The following is an 11074-nucleotide window of genomic DNA, read 5'->3' as shown; positions in this document are numbered from 1 at the left end:
AGTGTTGCTGAATAAAGAGACCTTGCAGTGCAGGTTCATAGCTCCTTGAAAGTAGAGTCGCAGGTAGATAGGATAGTGAAGAAGGCGTTCGGTATGCTTTCCTTTATTGGTCAGAGCATTGAGTACAGGAGTTGGGAGGACATGTTGCGGCTGTACAGGACATTGGTTAGGCCACTGTTGGAATACTGCGTGCAATTCTGGTCTCCTTCCTATCGGAAAGATGTTGTGAAAATTGAAACGGTTCAGAAAAGATTTACAAGGATGTTGCCAGGGTTGGAGGATCTGAGCTACAGCGAGAGGCTGAACAGGCTGGGGTTGTTTTCCCTGGAGTGTCGGAGGCTGAGGGGTGACCTTATAGAGGTTTACAAAATTATGAGGGGCATGGATAGGATAAAGAGACAAAGTCTTTTCCCTGAGGTCGGGGAGTCCAGAACTAGAGGGCATAGGTTTAGGGTGAGAGGGGAAAGATATAAAAGAGACCTAAGGGGCAACTTTTTCATACAGAGAGTGGTACGTGTATGGAATGAGCTGCTAGAGGAAGTGGTGGAAGCTGGTACAATTGCAACATTTAAGAGGCATTTGGATGGGTATATGAATAGGAAGGGTTTGGAGGGATATGGGCCGGGTGCTGGCAGGTGGGACTAGAGTGGGTTGGAACGAAGGGTCTGTTTTCATGCTGTACATCTCTATGACTCTATGACTCTAAAAACCGGTAATAAGGATGTCATGAAAAACAGCGTAACGGTCCAATCTGGATGCAGTTTTGTTTGAATTCTCTCATTGCAAACAACCTTTCAAACATCAGAAAAACGCAGTTAGGAAGTGAAACAGTGATGTTCGAACATGATGCTTGAAGTTGAACCATTAATCAAGTAATTGCAGCCTTCATAGAAGAAGCAAAGGATCGTGGAAAATGCATACAACGGACTTGGTAAAACAACAGCAAATGCAATTTCTTGTTGGGAAACAGTTTGATAAGAAACATTACAGAGAAATGCTGACTGAAACCTCTATCCTGATAAATGTAGCTACGTTGTATATCAACATGCAGCCATGGAGTTACAGAGATGTACACTATGGAAACGGACCCTTCAGTCCAACTCATCCATGACGACCAGATATCCTAGATTAATGCAGTCCCATTTGCCAGCCCTTGGCCCATATTGTTATGAAGCTGTGGGTGCACTGTACCTTTAAGAGAGATAAAAGCTAGCAGCATTATCTGACAGCACCAAGTGTTCTGAACAAGATACAATGTAACATGTGGTCCAGCAGCTAGTGTAGCTGGTTGCCTGGAGACAAAAACAAATTCGAATTAGGCCAATCAGTTTTAATTATACCCCAAAACATACCAAACTCCAATCAAGGTTGAATTGAGTACATTGACATTATTAAACGCCAATGCACAATCCAATGCTTTGGGGGTGTAAGACCAGGGAAAATTGAACAGTTGGGGGGAGAACTGCTAATCCACCAGCATCTGCAGACTGCCAACAGAATAGCTCTCTTAAAGGTACCATCAGTGACCAGTGATACAGAAATCCCTAAGGGGAAGATATCAAAAGACAATTCGAAAACTGCCTGCTTTTGAAAGTTGAATTTTAAATTGGGGGTTTTATTGGACTAGTATTATAGAAGGAAAAGTAAAAGATAGGTTAGAGGAAGGAGTTGTAAATAGTTGTTAGTTAATCATTCTCTGCTATACTTTAAGAAATAAAGTTGTTAATTTTTACTTTAAATAGTTCTTGGCCTGTTGCATTTTCACATATAACCACACGGGATAAATCTTTTCTGTGCTGCTGGTTTAAATTAAGCAGGGGGGGTTTACCCCATTTTGTAACAATGTCCCTCTGAACTCATGACATTCACAAACCCATCCAGATGCCTTTTAAAATGTACCAGTCTCCACCACTTTCTCTGGCAGCTCGCTCCAAACTCACATACCCTCTGCAGGAACAAGCTGCCCCTTAGGGCCCTTTCACGGAGCTATGAACCTGCACTCCAAGGTCTCTTTGTTCAGCAACACTCCTAATAAGTGCATAAGTCCTGCCTTGATTTTCCATTCCAACAGCAGTGTTTAAGTATAAAAGGCATTAGTGTACTTAATTGTATTCCTGTGGAAATTCTAAGGCAGATAGAAGATGCTTCCTTCCTAAAATCAGAGGAGTACTGAACAGCTGATGCAGGAGATGAAGCCTGCAATGCGGTTGAAGAAGTTGCACCGTGAAAGCCCAAGGATAACCGAGAAGGAGTGTTCTGGTAGACACCATGGGATGACCTAAAGCTGCCCATGTACTGATCATGCTTTCCCATGATTCACCTGACTGGATGTGCTTGCAACCATTTAATAATCCGATTGATTTATACCGGCCAAAGGCAAGTTAAAGGCAAATGCACCCACGCTCCTGATATTTGGGCACCCGGCGCGGAGGGGGGAGGGCAGGTCAGAGGATCTCCTCGCGGGTCTGCTCCTGGGCCTGGCCAGGCGGGCTATAAACAGGTCCAGGCAGTGGGCCTTGGAGAGGGTCATGAGGGCTGATTGCCTGCCCCTTTTCCATGGTTACATTCAGGTCTGAGTGGCCCTGGAGAAGGAGCACAGTCAACCTCGAGGTGTTCAGGGAGAGGTGGGCACCGCGGTGCTTGGAGTGTTTCATTTCCCCCTCCAACTATTTCGATTGAATCCCTGCCCTCCCCTTCCCATTCTCGACCACGTAAGCATTACCCCTGAAGAGAAGGGTATTGCTAGTCAAAAAAAAATGCAAAGCAGAGGTCTGAAAGGTGCATGTTTCCCTTTGTTCAGTGGAGAGGTCCTTGGAGTAGCTTGCACCCCACAGCTGTAAGACAATAAATGCCTTGGTGCTTAAAGTGGAGCTGGTATTGAGTGAGCAATTTGAGGCAGCATTTTGGCTCAATGGTTAGAGCACTTGTTGCCTCACAGCCCCAGGGTTCGATTCCCACCTTGGGCGACTATCTGTGTGGAGTTTGCAAATTCTCCCCGTGTCTGCATGGGTTTCCTCTCGGTGCTCTGGTTTCCTCCCACAGTCCAAAGATGTGCAGGTTAGGTGAATTGGCCATGCTAAATTGCCCCATAGTGTTCAGGGATATGTAAGTTAGGTGTATTAGGCGGGGGGGGGTCATGTAGAGCAGTAGGGGAATGGGTCTGGGTGGGTTACTCTTCGGAGGGTCGGTATGGACTTGGGCTAAAGGACACAGTAGGGATTCTATATCATTCTATACCATTTTAGTCATTCTACTGCGCTACCTAGTTATGCGACAGGAACTGAAATTGTCTGCTTGGAATGAAATACATTGAGTGGAAAATGAGACATTTGTTTATGAAATATTAATATATAGTCGATTAGGAATGTTTATTCCCATTAGCTGGTCATAGAAGAAGATTTTGGGACACTGAATGATTGAAGGTCTTCGTGAAGAGTCAGTGGGAGAATGTCAGAAAACGTTTGATCCTGCACACGGTCATGATCCGAAATACCACACTTACTTTCAAAGCCTGATAATATACACCAACTAATTGTGTCGTGTGATGTTTTGTTTCAGTTTTCTGTCAGCGGATGTCCATGTAATGTCCTGTAAAAGAAGTTTGCAACAGCCATCAGTCCAGGATACCAATTCAGAAGAGACAAACTATTCCTCTGGTGTGAATTTGCAACTATGAACTCCCCTCCTTCTAACTCCCTGGCAAAGCAAAGGATGTGGATGTTTCCTCCTGTCATCATAGTAGGCCATCAATTGTTTTGATAATAACATCTACACAGTATCATGAATTTCTGTTCTGGGTCTGTCCATCCGAAACATTGACTTCATCACCTCTTGACGCTGCCTGACTTGCTGTGTTCTTCTAGCCTCCTGCCTGTCTACCCTGGGTCTTCGTGTGAACAGTCACGTTCGAGAGTGTGGTGCTCGAAAAACACAGCATGTCAGGCAGCATCTGAGGAGCAGGAAAGTCTATGTTTCGAGCAAAAGCTCGTCATCAGGAATGGGACTTGTGGGTCGGCGGTTGCTAAGAGATAGATTGGGGGGGGAAGGGTGCTAGGAGGAAGGTAGCTGGGAATGCAATAGGTAGATGAAGATGGGGGGGGAGGGAAAGGTGATAGGTTGGAGAGGAGGGTGGTGCGGATCGATGCGAACAACGATAGAAGATCAAGAGGGCTGTGCTGAGTTGGACACTTGGGACTAAGTTAAGATGAGAGGAAATGAGAAAACTGGTGACGTCCAGATTAATCCTATGTGGTTGCAGAGTCCCAAGGCAAAAGGTGAGGCATTCTTCAAACCCTATCCACCCGACGCCTGGAGGAAGAATCCCTCATCTTCCGCCTTGAGACCCTGAAACCGCTTGGGATCAACGTGCGTTTCACCAGTTTCCTCATTTCCCCTCCCCCCACATCACCCAGTCCAAGCCTCCAACTTGGCACTACCCACTTGACTGTCCATCGTCTCTCCCACCTATCCACTCCATCCTCCTCTCCGACCTATCACCTTCCCCCCCACCCCCACCACCCCCCTTCATCTACCTATCACATTTTCAGCTACCTCCTCCTAGCCACAACCCCCTCCCATTTATCTTTGACCTTCCCCGCCCCCCTTGGGACACAAGCCTCATTCCTGATGAAGGGCATACGCCCGAAACGTCGATTCTCCTGCTCCTGGGATGCTGCCTGACCTGCTGTGCTTTTCCAGCACCGCACTCAGGACTCTAACCTCCAGTTCCTGCAGTCCTCACTTTCTCCTGAGTAGACTCACAGATCTTTAGCTGCATTGAGGCAGGACATCCCATGCAGGTAATGGGATGCAGAGAGCAGGAATTGCTCTCCCTATGTTTCCTTCCATCCCTCTGCTGCACCTCATCCACAACACACTGGGTGTGAAAGGCCAATGCAGTTTGATTGACAGGTTGCCTCCACCCTGAACAATGGGTTGCAAGCTCCGCCCCATTCATCCCAACACCAAGATGGCGGCCGCACACGCGCCCCGATGCCCGGTCGCCTCAATAAAGATGGCGGCCGCGCACGCGCCCAGCTGCCCGGCGCCCCTTAACAAAGATGGCGGAAGTAAAACATCCCCACGGGAGGCTGGGCCTACCTTCGGGCCGAAAGCCTCTGCGCCATAATTCGCCCCCGCTCCGTCTAAACAACGACGATTTCCTCCGCGGGGGTCGCGGATTACGCACAATGTCCATTAAAGCCTCCCATGTTACCGTTTTCGGTCCGAAATGCAAAGGAAGAACGTCGGCGGTGCGCCGTCAACGGATCTGCGCATGCTCCTTTGCCGGGTCCGGGTAGGCGCCTGCGCGCTGCTCCCTACTTGTGTCCTTGTGCAGTGAGGACAGCAGAGAGTGGCATTGTGTCAGTTTGGGTGCAGAGTGCAATGGGGATACTGTGAGGTTTTAATTCAAGCAAACCTTCCTCCACCACCACTCCCCACCCCCCCCAACAACTTGTGCAAAGTGTGACCTATTGCAGACGTAAATGGACACAGAAGCACACAGAAAACACACACACAGATGTACCAGCACCGAAACAGACCCTTCACTCCATGCCGCCCAGATATCCTAACATGATTTAGTCCTATTTGCCAGCACCTAGTCCATATCCCTCTAAACTCTTCCCATTCGCATACCCGTCTCGATGCCTTTTAAACATTGCAATTGTACCAGCCTCCACCACTTCCTCTGGCAGCTCGTTCCATATACGCATCATCGTCTGCATGAAATCATTGCCCCTTAGGTCCCTTCTAAATTTTTCCCCTCTCACTCTGAACCTATGCCCTCCAGTTCTGGACTCCCCCACCCCAAGGAAAGGACCTTGTCTATTTACCTTATCCATACCTCTAATGATGATATACACCTCTTTAAGGTCACGCCCTCAGCCTGTGACGCTCCAGGGAAAACAGCCCCAGCCTGTTCAGCCTTTCCCTGTAGCTCAAATCCTGCAACCCTGGCAACATCCTTGTAAAGCTTTTTTGAAGCCTTTCAAATTTCAAAACATCCTTCCGATAGGAAGGAGACCAGAATTGCATGCAATAGGAAGCGGGTTGGGGGGCAGGGCTGGAGGACCGCGAGACCGCTGGGGGGGGGGGGGACGTGGATCTGATGAGGGAGTCACAGAGGGAATGGTGTCTCCGGAACGCTGATAGGGGTGGGGAGGGAAATAGATCCCTACTGATGGGTTTGTAGGTGGTGGAAGTGGCGAAGGGTGATGCTGTGATGTATCCGGAGGTTGGTGAGGTGGAAGGGGTTTCTGTCCTTGTTGCATTTGAGGGTTGGGTTCGAGGTTGGAGGTGTGGCAAGTGGATGAGATGCGCTGGAGGGTATCGTCGACCACGTGGGAGGGGCAATTGTCTTTGTAGGAGAAGGCCTTCTGGGATGTTCTATGGTGGAACTGGTCATCCTGGGAGGAGATTCGGCAGAGGTGGTGGATTTGGGAATAAGGGATGGCATTTTTACAGGAGGCAGGGTAAGAGGAGGTGTAGTCCAGGTAGCAGTGGGTATCGGTGGGTTTGTAGTAGATGTCTGTGGTTAGTCAATTGCCAGGGATGGAGATGGAGAGGTCCAGGAAGGGGAGGGAGGTGTCTGAGATGGTCCAGGTAAATTTGAGGTCAGGGTGAAAGGTGTTGGTGAAGTTGATGAATTGTTCAACCTCCTCGTGGGAGCGCAAGGTAGCAACAATAGTCATCGATGTTGCAGAGGAAAAGGTGGGGGGTTAGTGCTGGTGTAGCTGCAGAAGATGGACTGTTCCACATACCTGATGAAGAGACAGGCATAGCTGGGGCCTAAGCAGGTGCCCATGGTGACCCCTTTGGTTTGGAGGAAGCGGGAGGATTAGAAGGAGAAGTTGTTTAGGGTGAGGACCCATTCAGCCAGTTGAATGAATGTGCCGGTGGGGTGCCGGGTGGGACATTGGGAGAGGAAGAAACGGAGGGCTTGGAGGCCTTCGTCATGTAGGATGGAGGTGTATAGGGACTGGATATCCATGGTGAAGATGAGGCCTTTGGGGCCGGGGAAACGAAAATCTTGGAACAGGTGGAGGGTATGGGTGGTGTCCCACAAGTAGCTGGTGGAGTTCCTGGCCTAACGGGAACAGGATGGTGTCAAGGATCCCACTGCCCATCACCAAACCGTCATCTCCCAGACCATCCACAACCTCATCACCTCAGTGGATCTCTCATCCACAGCCTCCAACCTCATAGTTCCCAAACCCTGCACCGCCGGATTCTACCTCCTTTCTAAGATTCACAAACCTGACTGTCCGGATCAGCCCAACATCTCAGCCTGCTCCTTTCCCACCAAACTCATCTCATATATCAACTCCGTCCTGGTCCCCTTGGTCGACGAACTCCCCACATACATCCAGGGCACCATCTACGTCCTCCACCTCCGCCATGCTGTTTGAGACCCTTGCCCCAACATCTCATCTTCACCATGGACATCCAGCCCCACTACACCTCCATTCCCCATGACAAAGGCCGATAAGCCCTCCGTTTCTTCCTCTCCTGCCGACCCAACCAGTACCCCTCCACCGATATTCTCATTCGATTGGCAGAATCGGTTCACACCCTCAACAACTTTTGCTATTTGTTTGTATAGAATCCTTACAGTGTGGAAACAGGCCCTTTGGCCCAACAAGTCCACACCGACCGTCCGAAGAGTATCCCACCCAAACCCATTCCTCATTACTCTACATTTACGCCTGACTAATGCATTAACCTACACATCCCTGAACACTCTTGGCAATTTATCACCGGAGCACCTGCAGAAAACCCACGGACACATAGGGAGAATATGCAAACTCCACACAGACAGTCTCTTTCAAATCATTCCACTTCCTGCTGCCTCACAGCACCAGCCTCAAACGAATATCTGTGTGGAGTTTGCACATTCTCCCCGTGTCTGCGTGGGTTGCCTCCGGGCGCTCTGGTTTCCTCCCACAGTCCAAAGACGTGCAGGTTAGGATGGATTGGCCATGCTAAGTTGCCCATAGTGTTCAGGGATGTGTAGGTTAGGCGCATTAGTCAGGGGTAACAATAATAGGGTAGGGGGATAGGTTTGGGAGGAATACTCTTCAGAGAAACTGTTGGGCTGAAGGGCCTGTTTCCACACTCTAGGGATTCTATCGTTCTATTCTATTGTTCCTACAGACCCGAGGTAGCTATGGGCACCTGCATGGGCCCCAGATAGGACTGCCCCTTCATTGGATACACGGAACAGACTCTCTTCCACAATTACACCAGCACCATTCCCCACCTTTTTCTCCGCTACGCAGATGACTGTATCGTCACCACCTCGTGCTCCCACGAGGAGGTTGAGCAGTTCACCAACACCTTCCACCCCGACCTTAAGTTCACCTGGACCATCTCAGACACCTCCCTCCCCTTCCTGGACCTCTCCATCTCTGTCTCTGGCGAACTACTCGACATGGAAATCTTCTCCAAACCCATCGACTCCCCCAGCGACCTGGCCTCCACGTCCTCCCACCCTGCCTCCTGCAAGAACTCCATCCCTTGTTCCCAACTCCTCCATCTTGGCCACATCTGCTCCCAGGAGGAGCAATTCCACTCCATGACATCTCAGATGGTCTCCTGTTTCAAGAACTGCAATGTCTCCTCCCATGTGACCAACAATGCCCTCTATTGCACTTCCTCCACTTCCCACACCTCCAATTCGAACCCCACCCATAACCATGACAAGGATAGAACCAACCCCTGGTCCTCACCTTCCACCCTACTAATCTCTACATACTTTATACTCAATCACCTCCAGTCAGACCCCACCACCAGGGATATATTTCCCTCCCCACCCCTATCTGTGTTCTGCACAGACTCCTCTGCGACTCCCTCGTTGGGTCCACTCCCCATAAACCCACCCTCCACACCCAGCATCTTCCCTTTCCTCCATCCTCACCTCCTACACCTCCACCACCTCATCTACTGTGTCCGTTGCGCTCGATGTGGTCTCCTCTACATCGGAGAGACAGGATGGCAATTCGTGGAGTGGCTCAGGGAACATCTGACCTGTGTCCGATTGCTTCAACTCCCCCTCCCACTCCCCCAAGGACATGAAATTCCTGTGCCTCCTCCACCGCCAAACCAAATCCACCCGCCAACTGGAGGATGAAAGCCTCATCTTCTGCCTCGGGACCCTACAACCACACAGCATCAACATTGACTTCACTGGTTTCCAAATCTCCCCTCCCCCCACCTCATCCACGATCTAACTCTCCAACTCGGCACTGCCTTCTTGACATGTCCTACCTGTCCTTCCTTCCTATCTGTCCACTCCACCCTCCCCACTGACCTATCACAATTACCCTCCACCTGTATCTACGTATAGCCTTCCCAACTGCTTCTCCCCAGCCCTACCTCCCCCTTTTTATCTTTCAGCCCCTTTCCCCCTCCACATTCCTTATTTAGGTCTCATGCCTGAAACGTCAAGTCTCCTGCTCCTGGGATTCGGCCTAACCGGCTGCGCTTTTCCAGCACCACGCGTTTTGACTCTGCCCCCCCCCCCCAGGGTGCAGCCTGTCGAACAGGCCTCAGGCCTCAGTCCCCTGTGGAGATTGTTCTTTGGGGTCCCAAACATGTCAGATCGCATGTCGTATGTTTCCTCAGATCAAAAAAACAGAAAAGGTTGCTTCAAATGGGGACCGAGAACATTTTGAAGCCAAATTACACAGCAAGAACCCAGGATTATTTGCACCAGCTCCCCACCCGAAACATGCTGCATAACATCACAATACAAACAAATCATAGGACAATAATAAACCAGAGGCTTGAAATACTAACATTAACACACACACATACACAGACATACACGCTTACAAGCACAACACCTTACACAAATAGGGAGCGCTTTTGAATTGCAAAAATAAACTTTATTCTTTTTTTAAAAATCCCAATATACATTCACAGTTACTGAAGCAGTTCTGTCCAGTCTTTGCACATGAAGAACAGACAAACATTGAAATTTGGCATTCCCTGCTCTTCCGAAAGTACCATACGTGAAAACATCCTTTCTCTGTCAATTTTGTCAGTCCCTTCCGCATCTAATATAGCTCAATTCAATCTCCTCTCATTCTTCCAGCTTCCAGAGAGTAAGGGCCTAAAGTGCTCAATCTCCTTTCACAAGGCAAGACTTTCAGCTCAGGAATCAATCTGGCGGTGGAATAGGGCCGCAGTGCTGCAGCTTCTCGGCTCCAATCGCTATTTCTTTTACCGTCTCTTTTCCTCGTTGTCAGTGATTTCCCTTGTCCTGAGCTTGGAGGGCATCGACAGCTGCAAGAGCACAGCGTGTGGTCCTCAAGTGGTCTCCAGTCGGGCCCAGGGGCATAGGCCTCAGCCGGGCCTACTACAGACCTCGAGCTGGCCCTGAGGAGCGGCACTGCTGCCTCCCAGCACCAGGGTCCCAGGTTCGAATCCAGCCTCGGGGCGACTGTCTGTGTGGAGTTTGTATTTTCCCTCCGTGTCTGCGTGGGTTTCCTCCGGGTGCTCCGGTTTCCTCCCACAGTCCAAAGATGTGCAGGTCAGGGTGACTTGGCCAGGCTAAATTGCCCGTAGTGTTAGGTGCATTAGTCAGAGGGAACTAGGTCTGGGTGGGTTATTCTTCGGAGGGTCGGTGTGGACTGGTTGGGCCGAAGGGCCTGTTTCCACACGGCAGAGAATCTAATCTACTCCAGAGCGAGCGCATGACCTGGAATCGGCGGCCTCTGCTTCGGTTGAGGTAATGTCGGCGAGCTCAGCCCAGTGACAGGAGCCGGCACCAGAGGCCGGACGACATCATGGTTGGTTGGGTCTGGTTGCTGATTGCTGCGAGGCAGAGGTGGGGCCCAGTGGCAGGGATAGCTCCAGCAGAAGTGATCGTGGTGGAGAGGTTTCTGTTCCTGCTCAAATCTGACCTTCCTGTTCCTTGTTGGTGGGGGAAGGGGGAGTGATTGAGCATCAGGAACTCCAACGCCAGACACAAGACTCCTCTGAGCGAAAAGCAGTTCAATTCAGGGGATGAGGTTTGCTGTCGAAACCACGGGAAGGGCCCTGCATTGGTAGGAGGCGCGGTCGACGCCAG

General features: G+C 50.1%; 1 long non-coding RNA gene across 1 annotated transcript; it reads right to left on the bottom strand.

Annotated features, from left to right (window-relative positions):
- Positions 1–3349: 3349 nt before the first annotated feature.
- LOC140461137 (uncharacterized) lies at positions 3350–5268 on the bottom strand. Its single transcript, XR_011954469.1, has 2 exons — positions 5101–5268; positions 3350–3588 (listed from the first exon to the last, which is right to left on the bottom strand). It is a non-coding gene; the product is annotated as an uncharacterized lncRNA (long non-coding RNA).
- Between the last annotated feature and the right edge of the window lie 5806 nt (positions 5269–11074).

Source organism: Chiloscyllium punctatum, chromosome 36 (genome assembly GCF_047496795.1).
Source record: "Chiloscyllium punctatum isolate Juve2018m chromosome 36, sChiPun1.3, whole genome shotgun sequence".
NCBI classification, from domain to species: Eukaryota; Metazoa; Chordata; class Chondrichthyes; order Orectolobiformes; family Hemiscylliidae; genus Chiloscyllium; species Chiloscyllium punctatum.
Note: the sequence above shows the minus strand (reverse complement) of the source record. Positions and strands in the feature narration are given on the sequence as shown.